General features: G+C 37.2%; 1 long non-coding RNA gene across 1 annotated transcript; it reads left to right on the forward strand.

Moving 5' to 3' along the window:
• The first annotated feature begins 7,252 nt into the window (after nt 1–7,252).
• On the forward strand, nt 7,253–12,673 carry LOC140121805 (uncharacterized). Its single transcript, XR_011854188.1, has 2 exons — nt 7,253–7,422; nt 10,336–12,673. It is a non-coding gene; the product is annotated as an uncharacterized lncRNA (long non-coding RNA).
• Nucleotides 12,674–13,186: the final 513 nt, after the last annotated feature.

A 13,186-nucleotide genomic window follows, 5' to 3' on the forward strand; every position in this document is an offset into this window, starting at 1 on the left:
CTGCTGCAGTCACGTATTACTACAGCCTGGCTCTCCCTTCAGGGTCAAGTTTACTTCATTATCAAATCCTCTCTGTGGAAACTGATGCTACACGGAAGCTCTCACCTGCCCGCATTCAGTTCACCTTCACATGCTTCCGTTTCAGGATTTAGAGGGAATAACCGGGTTTAGAGTAAATACTGGAAATGTGATACAAGCTCAAAATATATAAGCTGTACTTCATACAATAGCCATTAGATGGCAACATTACCGTATTTTTGAATAATTAATCCATTGAGGTCGGTAAGTAGGATCTAATAGTCCATTGTGACTTGATAAACGTTCCAATCTAATGCAGGTTCACTTTACATGTATCAAGTCACTTGTACCACTTTAAGGCTGCATTCACACGACTGTTAGAGGGACTTATTACGAATGCAAGCTTGCGGTTGTACATACATTTGCCATAGACGGCAGTGGGCGCACGGAGAGATACAGTACAATACCGCTCCGTATACGGGAAAAAGATAGGACATTCCCTATATGTACGCCGTGCATTTCTATGGAGAAGAGAGGGGTCACCTCTCATCCTATCCATGGAGCTGGACGTCTGCCAGACTGGTTACATTCGTGTAATTTCACCCTATGTTATTATAATGTAATTATGTTATTGTGTAGGACACCTGAGGTCCATGTCTGATTTATATGACCAAACAACCAGGGCCAGATTAACCCAGATTAACCACTGGGGCATTTTTAGTTAATTTTCGTACGTGGCAGTTTATGGGCCGTAACTTCTTTTTTTTTTTTGCATGCTGCCTTAAATTTACCATATTTTTGCTACAATTTTACAGATATGAAGTGTATGTGTGTGGGGGACACACACACAAGATTTCTTGTCTGCTTAGGGTACCAAAATGCCTCATCCCAACCCTGCCCCAGTAGATAGTATATACAGCCACACCCCCCAGTAGATAGTATATACAGCCACACCCCCTAGTAGATAGTATATACAACCAAACACCCCAGTAGATAGTATATACAGCCACACCCCCAGTAGATAGTATAAACAACCAGATCCCACCGGTAGATAGTAAATGCAGCCAGACCCCCTTAGTAGATGCTATATACAGCCAGATCCCCCCTTGTAGATAGTAAGTACTGCTAGAAACCCTCCAGTATATAATATATACTGCTCACCCTATATACTCCCAGACACCCCCATAGATAGTATAAACTGACAGTACCCCCAAAGATAGCTTTACAAATGATAGGGGACATATACAAATAAAATAAGAAATTACAGAGTACACACAGTTATATGGAACAACAGGATTTGCGTGCAAGAGCTTACATTCTATTAGGATGAGGGGGTGACACAAGTGGTTCAGGGGCTTATATAATGGTCCAGCCATTCTTTATAAGGGAACAGAATAAAATAATTTAATAAATAAAAATGCTTCCGCTTAAACCAGCCATCAGCCACAGACAGAGGAGTACACCGGATGGGCTAGTGAAGAGTGAGTTGAAGTTTCATGTAGTGGAAAGTGATAGGCCTGCCTACAGATATGAGTTTTAAGAGCAGGTTTTAAACTTTGGAGGTAGGGTATTATTCAGAGAACTGGAGCAGTCTGGGAGAAGTCCTGTAGACATGCATGAGAAGTTCAAATTGAGGTAGAGAATAATCTAAGATCAGTGGCAGACCAAAGAGCATGTGTTGGGCGATATATTGTTTTTTTGTACTGGATTTTTTACTCTTTTTTTTTTCCGGTGTTCTCGGTATAGCCTAATAATCATGTTATCTTTATTCTATGGGTCAATAGGATTACGTGGATACTAGATATTTTTTCTTACGTTTTACTAAATTTCCCCATCTTCCAACTCATATAACATTTTAGAGTACATATATTTTTTCATCAGTTTTGATCAGTTTTTATTGCTTTTTTTGTGGGATAAAATAGGTAAAAATCATAATTCATCAAGCGGGTTCAATAATGATCTTTTATAATTCTACGGATCGTTATGGAGGCGGTAATGCTACATATGTCGGGATTTAGACTTTTTTTTTTTGCGTTATATGTCTCTCATATGTTTATGGGGCTTATGGGCATTTTTATTAACCCCTTAAGGACGCAGCCATTTTACAGCTTAAGGCTCAGCCCGATTTTTTGGATTCTGACTTGCTTCGCTTTATATGGTTATAACTTTTGAACACTGTTACTTATCAAAACGATTCTGAGATTGTTTTTTCCCCACATGTTGTACTTCATTTTAGTGGTAAATTTTGGCAGATAAGTTTTGCGTTTATTTACAAAAAAAAGAAAATGTGATGAATTTTTTGAAAAATTTGCCATTTTCGAAATTCTAAATCATCACGTTTTCAGGCAGATAGATTTAGCAGCTAAATAAGTTGCTGAATAACATTTCCCATTTGTCTACTTTACATTTTCATAATTTCTGAAATATCTGGATAATTTATTTTGACGTCACGCGGCTTGCAAATAGAATATCGCTTTTCCGGATTTTCAGAATTGACTATTTTGGGGATAAATACAGTTTTGAATGAAATTTTACATATTTAGCATCAAAACCCCCTATATAACCAACCCATTTTCAAATCTGCACCCCTCAAGCTATCAGAAACAGCTTTTACGAAGATTGTTAACCCCTTGAGATCTTCATAGTAATTGAATCAAAATGGAGGTGAAATTTAGAATGGTCATATTGTTCCCTTATACGTTCATTTAGCACCAAAATTTACACATTTCCAAAATATAAAAAGAGAAAACCCACCATACAATTTGTTCTACAATTTCTCCTGAGTGCAGCGACCCCCCACATGTGGCTGTGACTTGTTTTATGGGGGCACAGCGAGGCGCAGAAGGGAAGGAGGGCGCTGCAGCTGCCAGGAATTTAGTTTCCTCATTGGCCCCTTTTGAAGGCTATAAAATTTTCGCTTTTTCGTTATTGGGGCCATGTGACGGCATTTTTTTTGCGGGATGAGATGCTTTTTCCATTGTTACCATTTTGGGGTTGGTATCACCTATTGTTGAAAATTTAGGAACTTTTTTTGAGGGCAGGAGTAGAAAAGCATCAATTCTGTACTGGATTTTTTACTTTTTTTTTTTTTGGTGTTCACCGTATAGACTAATAGTCATGTTATCTTTATTCTATGGGTTGATACGATTACGGGGATACCAGACATGAATATATTTTCTTACGTTTTACTAAATTTGTCAAACAAAACCCTAATGTGGGGAAAAATCTATAATTTTTGTATTGCCATCTTCCAAGTGGCATAACTTTGTTACGTTTTTGGCTACGGAGCTGGTTGATGGCTTGTTTTTTGCGGGACATGTTGTACTTTGCACCAGTATCATGTCTGAGTACATATGGTTTTTTGGTCGCATTTTATATCATTTTTTGTGGGATTGAAAAGGTAAAAATCATAATTTTTGGAGGGTTTATAACAGTTTTTTTTTACGGCGTTTATCGTGGGGGTTCAATAATGATTTACTTTTATTCTACGGGTTGTTACGGACGCGGTGATACTATATATGTGGGGTTTGTGTTATGATTTAGACTTTTTTTTTGAGTTATATGTCTCTTTATATGTTTTGGGGGTTTGGGGCATTTTTAGTGATTTATGACTTTATTTTTTTATTGAATAACTTTTTTTTTTACTTTTTCACTTTTATACCATGGGACATGAAGAAGCAATCTTCTGATTGCTTCTTCATGATAATATTCTGCAATACTCATGTATTGCAGAGTATTATCAGTGTCAGCCTATGCACTTGCATAGGCTGGCACTTTGCCAGTAAGATGACGTCACAGACGCCATCTTACTGGCAATTCTTGCTAGTAACTCTGGGGTCCAGATCGGACCCCAGAGTTACTATAGCAACGATCGGCGCCCCCCGAAAACGGTTCGGGGGGGCCGATCGTGGGGGAAAGACCCCCCAGATACTTGTTAGATGCCGCGGTCGCGCTGACCGCGGCATCTAACGGGTTAAGCACCCGCGATCGGAGACAACTCCGATCGCGGGTGTTACACTGGGGTGCCGGCTATTAGTTACAGCCGGCACCCCGTGTTTCCCGATGCCGGTTCGGCTCTGATCCAGAGCCGAGCCGGCATAGGAGCCGTGGCGGATATATCCGCCACTGAGCGCTAAGTCACTGCGCTCCGTGGCGGATATATCCGCCGCGGAGCGCGAAGGGGTTAAAGGGGTATTCCCATCTGGGTATTTACATTTAATTAAATCCATTGGCCATTTGTAAACATTTCTTCAATTGGATGTTATTAAAAAATGTTCCTGTGTGAAGATAATTTCTCATAAATGTAGCCTTGTTGTCCCTTAAAAATGAGATTTCTAAGCATTTTGGCAGCGGTGGCCAGACATGCGCTATTGAGTCCTGTCTGACCACCTGGATTCGGCGATCATTAACAACGGACGGCTGTATGACATGGCGTTACTCCCACACATTTCATGTACATAAACTTTTTGTTTCTTTTGTGCAATCCCTCCAGCAGAGGTGGCCGTATCTGAGGAGTGCACGGCTCATTAGTATCACAGAGCTGTGTGGTATAACAAGCCATGCAATTCTGTGACATCACATGACCATGGACTGGTTTCTATCCAATGGAAGTAAACATAGAAACTTTCTATATCAGGACAACAAGAAGAGATCTTGAAACCAGAGGAAATAATATAGGCAGTATATTGGAGAATTGTATAACTATTCCTTACTACACAAACCATATCAATTATTTGCTGAAAGTGGACCACTACTTTAAAGGGAACCTGTCATCAGGGACCTCATTTTCACTAAAGACAGGTTACAGAAGCTTATTACACCTGCAGCGCAAATATGTCTTTCTGCCTTTTCTAAGCATTTGCATCACAATTTAATTGTGTGTTATAACTTTCCTTGCACCCTGACAAAATCCTGGGGTAGTCCCAGGGGCTGGACTTTGGTTTGGATGCATTTCAAAAAACATGTGCCTTGTCTGTGTTACTTCCTCCCCCCACCTTTGTGCTCCTGTACAGCTCCTCCCTCCTGCTCCTTCTCAGAGGTCACAGCCTGGTCAGCCTGACATCAGTGGGGGAGGGACAGAGCTGTACAGGAGCACAAAGATGGAGGCATCCTGCAGCTCAGACAAGTCATATGTTGTTTTTGAAATGCATCCAGCCTATGTGACTACCCCAGGATTTTGTCTGGATGCTAGAGTAAGTTATAACACACAATTATATTGTAATAAAAATGCTTAGAAAAGCAGAGAGGCATTTTTGCACTGCAGGTGTCATGGGCTTTTACAACCTGTCTTTAGTGAAAATGAGGTCCCTGGTGGCAGGTTCCCTTTAAGGCTGCTTAAAGCTAGTGATGTTCCACTAGGGGATTCCTTAAAATTGTATTTGCATACTTCCAAGAATCATGTAGTGGAGCATCAATTGCTGTAAGCCTCCACATAACTGCATGGTGGCCTTAATTGCCTTAATTGGCAATGTCTCTTTAAGGATAGCTCTTCCTAACTTCATTCAGTGGGAGCTGCAGAAAAACCATATGGTTGTAGTGGAAAGCAAAGAAACAGATCCATGGTCTGTCTCCTTCAAAGGAACAACAATGCTTTAGGCCCCTTCTACACTTGAGTTTTTCATGCGCGTGTTCTACACATGCTTTTGACCTGCAGAACTTGCATTGCACTCTGACTCATTGTAATCAATGGGCTTTTTCAGACTTTTTTTTTCATGCACACACGCATGTTTTTTCTAACGCACATTTAAATCTCAGCATGCTCTACTTTTGCAAGTGATGCGCGTGAAAAACGCACCATGAAAGTCTATGGAGACGCATCAAAAACGCATTGTACTCTGAGACACACACGCAAGTGCAATGCATCAATTGCCACAGAAAAGATAGACCTTAGTCCTGAGTACTTTTAACGTGCGTTATCTGCGCTTGAAAAACGCATTGAAATTGCGTTGAAAATGTATTGAAAACGCGCGTGAAAAACTGAGACACTGAACAAACTCTGACTGAAAACTGATTGAACTCAGACTCTGACGTGATCTGTAACGCAAGTGTGGAAGAGGCCTTATTGCGTTCCCCTGACCAATCATAGCCATGGCTCGCCATGGTATCAATTTGCCGGATCTCTGGTCGCCAATCCGGCAATATCTCTGGGAAAGGCGGCCAAAGCCGACCGTTGAGTCCGCCATCTCTATAAATGAAGTCTCTTGCTGTTCGTACCACTCCTGATCTAATACAGTGTAGGTGGGTTTGTGGTAAATGTCTCCCTTACTGGAATTTTAATACTTAGTAAATGACTCACATGAAGCCTTTGTCAAAGTGTGAAAAGGAATCATTACCGGCATTTGGATACATGACTCATTACCAACACTGACAAAAAATGAAATACTCCCTACAATTTGTGCCCTGTATACTGCCATTTTCTTACCATTGAGGTTGTAGAATACAAACCCAGTGCTGATGGAATAAGTTTGACTCCCATACTGTCAGACCTACAGTAGTCTTCAAGTGCCTCTGGAAATCCTGGGCAGATGTTCACATGCACCGTCACTCTATTCATTTCTATGGATTTGCTGGACAATTGTAGAAATGAACAGAGAAGTGTTATTACCACAAAACATACAGCTCTACGTTGGTCATGTGATATTGCCATTAAAGTAAAGCTTGGATAGACAATAACAGTGCTGCAACAATAGGTGTCACTCTTGTCCTCACTGACAGCTAGGGTTAGCTGATGGAGAATTCTAACATTCAATTCTGTGTTCAATATTTCAATGCTATGATTTTATTATGTATAAACAATTATGATTCAGTATTAGTAACTACAATAAAACAAATATAATAAAATCTATACTTACAACAAATAAGAGTTTTACAAAGAAAGGTTTATCCAAAAATCTAGATAAAAAGAGATTTAAAGTAAAATAAAAATGCTTATTGTCTATTGCGCCAAGATATATAATATTTCTACACATAAGAGGGCCACAAATAAAACTCACTTGTTATTGCATAAAATGCATTTATATATTGTTACAAACAGCTTTTCAAAATCTTAATATTGAATAAACCAATATTGTAATAGAAAAGTTAGGAAACAAAAGCAGTATGCACAGTAAGATTAGTAAATACAAAGGGGGCTGGATGAAGAGAGGAAAGAAGGAGGGTAGAGAAGGTGGGAGGGAGTAAACCTGTACGTCATGGCTACTGATTTGACCTGCATAAAGCATAAAAACCCCTTCCACAGTCAGTCATCCCTCTCATTTAAAGGAGCACAAAGCTGCCACCTACAAGAGAGAGTGAGAGTAGTACTGTAAGAAGTCAGGGAGCACTGCATGAACTGTGAGCAAGATGAATCAGATCATTGTTCTCTGTCTAGGAATGGTCCTATTGGCTTTCTTCATACCCTGCCAGGTGAGACTTATACATGCTTTATATTGCCATTCACTATGTTGATGTATTCTACTGAAAAAAGGCCAGAAATTCAAATATAAATAGATTACTGTACTATGTCCTGATTATCAGTCTACTGCAATATTTTTCAAATGTATTATTATTATTTATAGATGAACGTCATAAACATAAAGTGTCACAAAAATGACAAAAGACCAGATTTTACAACCAGTTACAGTATTGTTGTGCAGTAATAGCTACCTGATCTTGACCTGTGTAACTTAAAAGTTAACAATAAAATAAATGGATTTGAAGCCATGTTCCTATATATTGTATGTCTCCAGACCCTACAGAAACATCAGTACAAACTGTATGAGCTACCTCTGTTGCAATTTAATCTAGACTAACGTACCATATGGTCAAGTCTGCAGTATCCTTTCCCCACTTAACATGGGAAGGATGATATTTATAATGACTAATAGTTTATTATAGAGAGCTAGTAATTGCACATAGTAGTAAAAGTAACAGATGGAATTTCTTTAAGAACTACTTCAAGCACATGTTTCATTGGCCTCACCAGGTTGAGTCTTGTATTGGAAACCCTTCCCCTGAACCTTTAATTTAGAATTTTGTCTGTAAATGTTTTCAAATTCTATTATTCTTATATTACAAAATGTTTTTAAAACTTCCTTGTTTGCCTTATGAAGCTAATTTGTTGGATTTTTTTTACACTGTAAAGTTTATAGAGTTAATACTTGGATCTTGTATCTTTCTTCTCAATAGAAATACGTCATGTTTTGATTTTCTCACCAAAATCATTTGCAGACATTACTCATGGTACCAGCTTAGTGAATATAAATAATGTTACATTACTAGTTCTGCATTTGTTCAAATAACAAAACACTTTGGGACACATTTACTATGGAACTTGCACCAGTTTCCTGTTGGACTTTGCATATTCTCATATGTGCAAACTGCTTGCATCTGTATGTGTTCGCAACACATATGTCGCAGCTGCACTATTCTTCATTTAACACAAAATCATCACTGAAATGGGTGTTCGTTCCAATTATCAGTCGGACCATGTGCCACATTTATCATGCAAAGTCCAACAGAAGTGTGTCGGACGTCCCATGTTAAAGGTGCGCCCAAAAAAGTTGGTGCACTCTGTTGTACGTGCGCCACAGTTTATGAATCTGGCTCCCTCTGCACACTACACTGTCAAACTGCACATATTGCAGCCTGCACTGTTTTTAGTGTGCTCTGTTTTTTACTGTGCCCCATTGAGTTTGTATTTTTTTTCCAATTGTTTCATGTTATATACAGTGTCACTCTAAGTTTATGTGAACAGTTAAAAAGCCTGCTAAATTAAGCCTCCATTCTGATTCCCTTTCTCATTTATCTTCCTAAATCCAATTGATATTTTTAATGTGTATAACTAAGTACTCATTATATATATATATATAGTCATATAAGAATTGGATTGTGACTGTTGAAATTTAGATAGCAGTAGTGACCTTATTAAATGACTAAACGGGTGGAATCACACATTCACTTTTAAGAGTGGATCAATAATGATTTCAGACCCTGAAGATTTATCTAATTATGCAAGTTTGGCTTCTTCTTCAACCCTGAGTTTCAATATTTTTGGCCCAAGACTCTAGAATTGCCATTCTTTAGAATTGTCACCCTATTTGTTTGTATATGACAGATTTTGTAGCTAGATTGGTTTCATTGTTCTTTGTAACTATTTCATTTTTGTACATGTTTCATTAACTTGAAAATCAATAAACTAGATTAAAAATAAAAATGATGGGCAAAATCAAAGAAAGAATTTATAGAGATATACAGTTGAACCTTGATTCCAAGTAACTTTGCAAGACAAGCTTGCATTTTACAAAAATTTCAACATGGTTTACAAACAAAATTTCATAATTCAGTTATGTTCAAATATATTCAATAATGTGATTATGTGAGCCCTCTCCACCCTCTTCTGTACCGTACCTCACTCTCTCACAAAATTGTATGTCAAATAATCTAGCAAGTAGAAGAAATAAAGGGACTAGATGTAGTACACATGATTCAATATTTTTGGGGTGTGGAATGAATCATCAACATTTCAATGATTTGGGAAAACTTACTTTGATATATGAGTGATTTGGATTACAAGCATGTTGCCAGAACTAATTATGCTCATAATCCAATGTAATTTTAACATGTCTGATGCTGTGTTTGGCTCCAAAACCACATCAAATTAAGCAAAAAAGATTGTTTAAAGTGTGTCTAAAATTGGCTTCTTATTAACAACTTGCAACTATGATATGCAACCTGTAACCAATATTGTTCCTAGAGTCACTATTATTCCACATGTTTTTTAGTTCAGGTTAATAAAGGAAACTTTGTTTTATCATAAGAAAATGCCTCTGGCCTGCTACACTTCCCTCTTTTAAATCAGATAACAGTAAGAAACCAGTTTCATCAGTTTTATCTGTTAAACACTTGCTTTTCTCTGCTTCAACATGGCTGTGTCTGTGTGCCCCCTCTACTCATATCCAGTTTTTCTTTCCCCACCTCCTTAAATAGATACATGAAGTAGACATAGACATATATATAACAAATTTGAAGTAAAATCTGTATTCATTGAAGACAGATCTGAGCAGTGAACTGAGCAGTTCAGCAAGAATGAAAGAACAGAAAAGTTGAGATAGAGGCATTTCTTCTGATAAGATACAGGTTTTTATATATTTACCAGAACAATTGTAAAGACAGTTATTCTTTCAACTAATGGGCATACCATAAAAATTTTACCTCTCTCCTGACTTTAACAGCATTTTTCTTGTATGCATTGGTAATAAAGTACAGAGATAGTTGGTATTAGTTCTACCATTCTTACATGACTTAATAACTTTCTCTGATTTGTATCTATGTTTTTAGGTACACAGCCAGACTACTCAAAAATACAATACTACCGGTATAACACTGGCAGGGCAAAATCTGTCAGTTCCTTTAAATACAAGCGGAGCATTTCCTGTGACAACCTCCACGAAAGTTAACGCAACACGCGGACATGCAGATTCCTTGTCCTCATCTTCAGCCCTATTCCTCAGCGTAGCCTCCATCTGGGTTCTAAATGTTTGTTGTTAATAGACTTTGGCATAAATACATTTACATCACTCTCTCACTTCTGCTCTCATGTATTCTCATTATCATCAAGCACATCGTGGAATCATATATGTAGTCCTAACTATGATCAATGTCTAGCCATCTGACTAAGAGTCTCATCTTCACTTACTCAGGCTTTTTTGAAATGAACATTTGGCTGACACATGGAAATGAAAACATTGAGCGAATAGTAAACAAAGAGTCTCCAAAATGTACCAAATACAATTAATAACCTAATATTTTGCAAAGAACCTCAACGAAAAAATACACTTAAGTCTGGAAGCTGTGTGAAATAGTTCTGTCACTGGAATAAAAAAAGATCATCTCAAAAACTGGAAGGAATGGCAGGTTGCCATGAACATTTGTTGTCTGAAATGTAGCCTATATATTCTGTTCTAGTGTAGATCATTGCTAGTCATCAAATAAATGAATGTAGCAAATGCTTCTTTAGCTGTTTTATACAGTGGAATATTCCACCTGCAAGCATATCAATGACCGCTGCGTACAATTTACCTATATTAAGCAGCCTGTGAAAGGGGAAGCTCCCTGACATGAAAGGAACTCATTGTGCTAGTATGATGGACAAAAACTGCATTGTCCTTCGGACTCATCATCCCATCAGTCTGGAGTTGTACCATTTCATTGCCAGCTAGTTTTTCCCAAAAAAATTTCTTGTCTCTAATCTGCTTGCAGTATTTTTTTTAAATCAGAATACTGCTAAATCAGAGCACAGTTGATATCTTTCTGCATTACATTGATTATAAATCTTCTTAAGAGAGGTTTTACTTATGTATTTATCATTTACCATAATGAGGGTGCAAAATTTGCAATGCAATACTGAAAGTGAGAGCAGTCTCTTTATACACTCAGAAACACAGTAAGGAAAGAAATTACATTTTTTGTGATGCATTTACTTGGCTGAGCCATCTATCAATATATTTACCCACAGTTTTTTAATGTATTTATTTAATTGTTCTCATTAAAATAGATACAATGGATCAATTAATGTAGATTTTTTCTTAAATTGTTTAGTGCAGTATACATACATGAAGTGAACAATGCAACTAGTTGTTATGAGTTGCAAATGAGATATCCTTTTTGCTCAGAGGAATAATGAAAGCTGCTGGCCCCTTATACAAAGTCTGTACAAGGTATCATTTACAGCACTGGTCACTTGAAATGACATTGACATCGTATTGGTTCCTTGTAGCTCTTGCTGCCCCTTCTTTGATCTACATAAAGGTGTAGATTCTGATTGAACAATATCTGCATTTTGATCTCCATAAAGTTGTAGTTTGCACGCATTTGGAATCCATTTGTCATTCTTTATGTAAAGCTTTATGTACTATGTAGAACTTTGCTTATTAATTGTGTCACTCTTATGTTGCAAAGAAAAATAAATATCATAAGGATTTTTTAATGTTAATATTAATAGCTAACATATAACCTTTCCTAAATAAACTAGAACTTAGTAGGTTTCTGAAAAATAAATGCAAACAATTTACATACAAGCAACACTCCCAGTGAAATTGGTACTCAGAGCAAGGCCTGTGGAGGTGCATGACACAGGAACTTTCTCTTAGATATTCTTTGAATCCCTATGTCCTGTACTGCCCCTTGGGGTTTTAAACTTGTATAACACAGATAATAAGTTTTGCTTCATGTGTTTCTTTAGTGCTTTTTATCACAAGTGTTTTACAATTTTGTAGATGTGAAAGTAACCAAAATTGCTTATAAAAATGTCTACTATTAAAGGTATATATTTATATGCACATCATGAAAACATTGGTTTTGTATGTATCATATTGGGGAAATTGCATTTCCATCTGACATTCAGCTGAAGCCGACTGTGCTGTGATACAACTTACAGTTGAATATGACCAGTACAGTGCTACCTGGAATACCAATTAAATACACTGGTTAAATGTCATTTCTTTTTAATGACAAATCTATTGACTGGAAAATCTCTGGGTTTTATGTACTTTTGAATCAACTGTGTTACTACTGTATATGTGCCAGGATACATATTGAACTTTACAATAGTGACTTTAGGAATCATTTTGTAAATTTATTTTAATCAAGTAAAATAAAATAAAATATTGAAATGTAATGACTACACACATTTTTTTATTATGATATATCTACGTATTTATCTGTTCATTTAAAGGGAAAATGTCAGCGCCTTTTACAGCACTAGACTACCACCCCCCTCAGGCAGAGTAGGTTCTTTCCATCTTTTCTAAAACTCACCCATTTACCTATAAAAAAAAATAACCTCCAAAGTCATATGCAAATGAGTAGAGAAGAGTCACTTTTTGTCTGAGATATATCACTTTTAGAGGCCAAAGTAGCAGTGTCAATTCAGATGCCCCTTTCTTGAGCAATATAGTACCAAGAACCATACTTTTATGAGAATATCATCTTTCAAATAAATATTATGGTTCTCTGAACTACAGAACTGGAGCCACATGTAATAAAAGAAATAAAGGGAGGATTTTTATCTGCAGCTCACATCTCTGCTTTTTCTTTAACTGTCTGTATCTCCTGTTCTGTAACTCACAGACACACCTGGTACTAATAAAGAGATAAGCTGAGATTCTTATCTATAATATGATACCAAATG

The sequence above is a fragment of the Engystomops pustulosus genome, chromosome 3, assembly GCF_040894005.1.
Source record: "Engystomops pustulosus chromosome 3, aEngPut4.maternal, whole genome shotgun sequence".
NCBI lineage: Eukaryota > Metazoa > Chordata > Amphibia > Anura > Leptodactylidae > Engystomops > Engystomops pustulosus.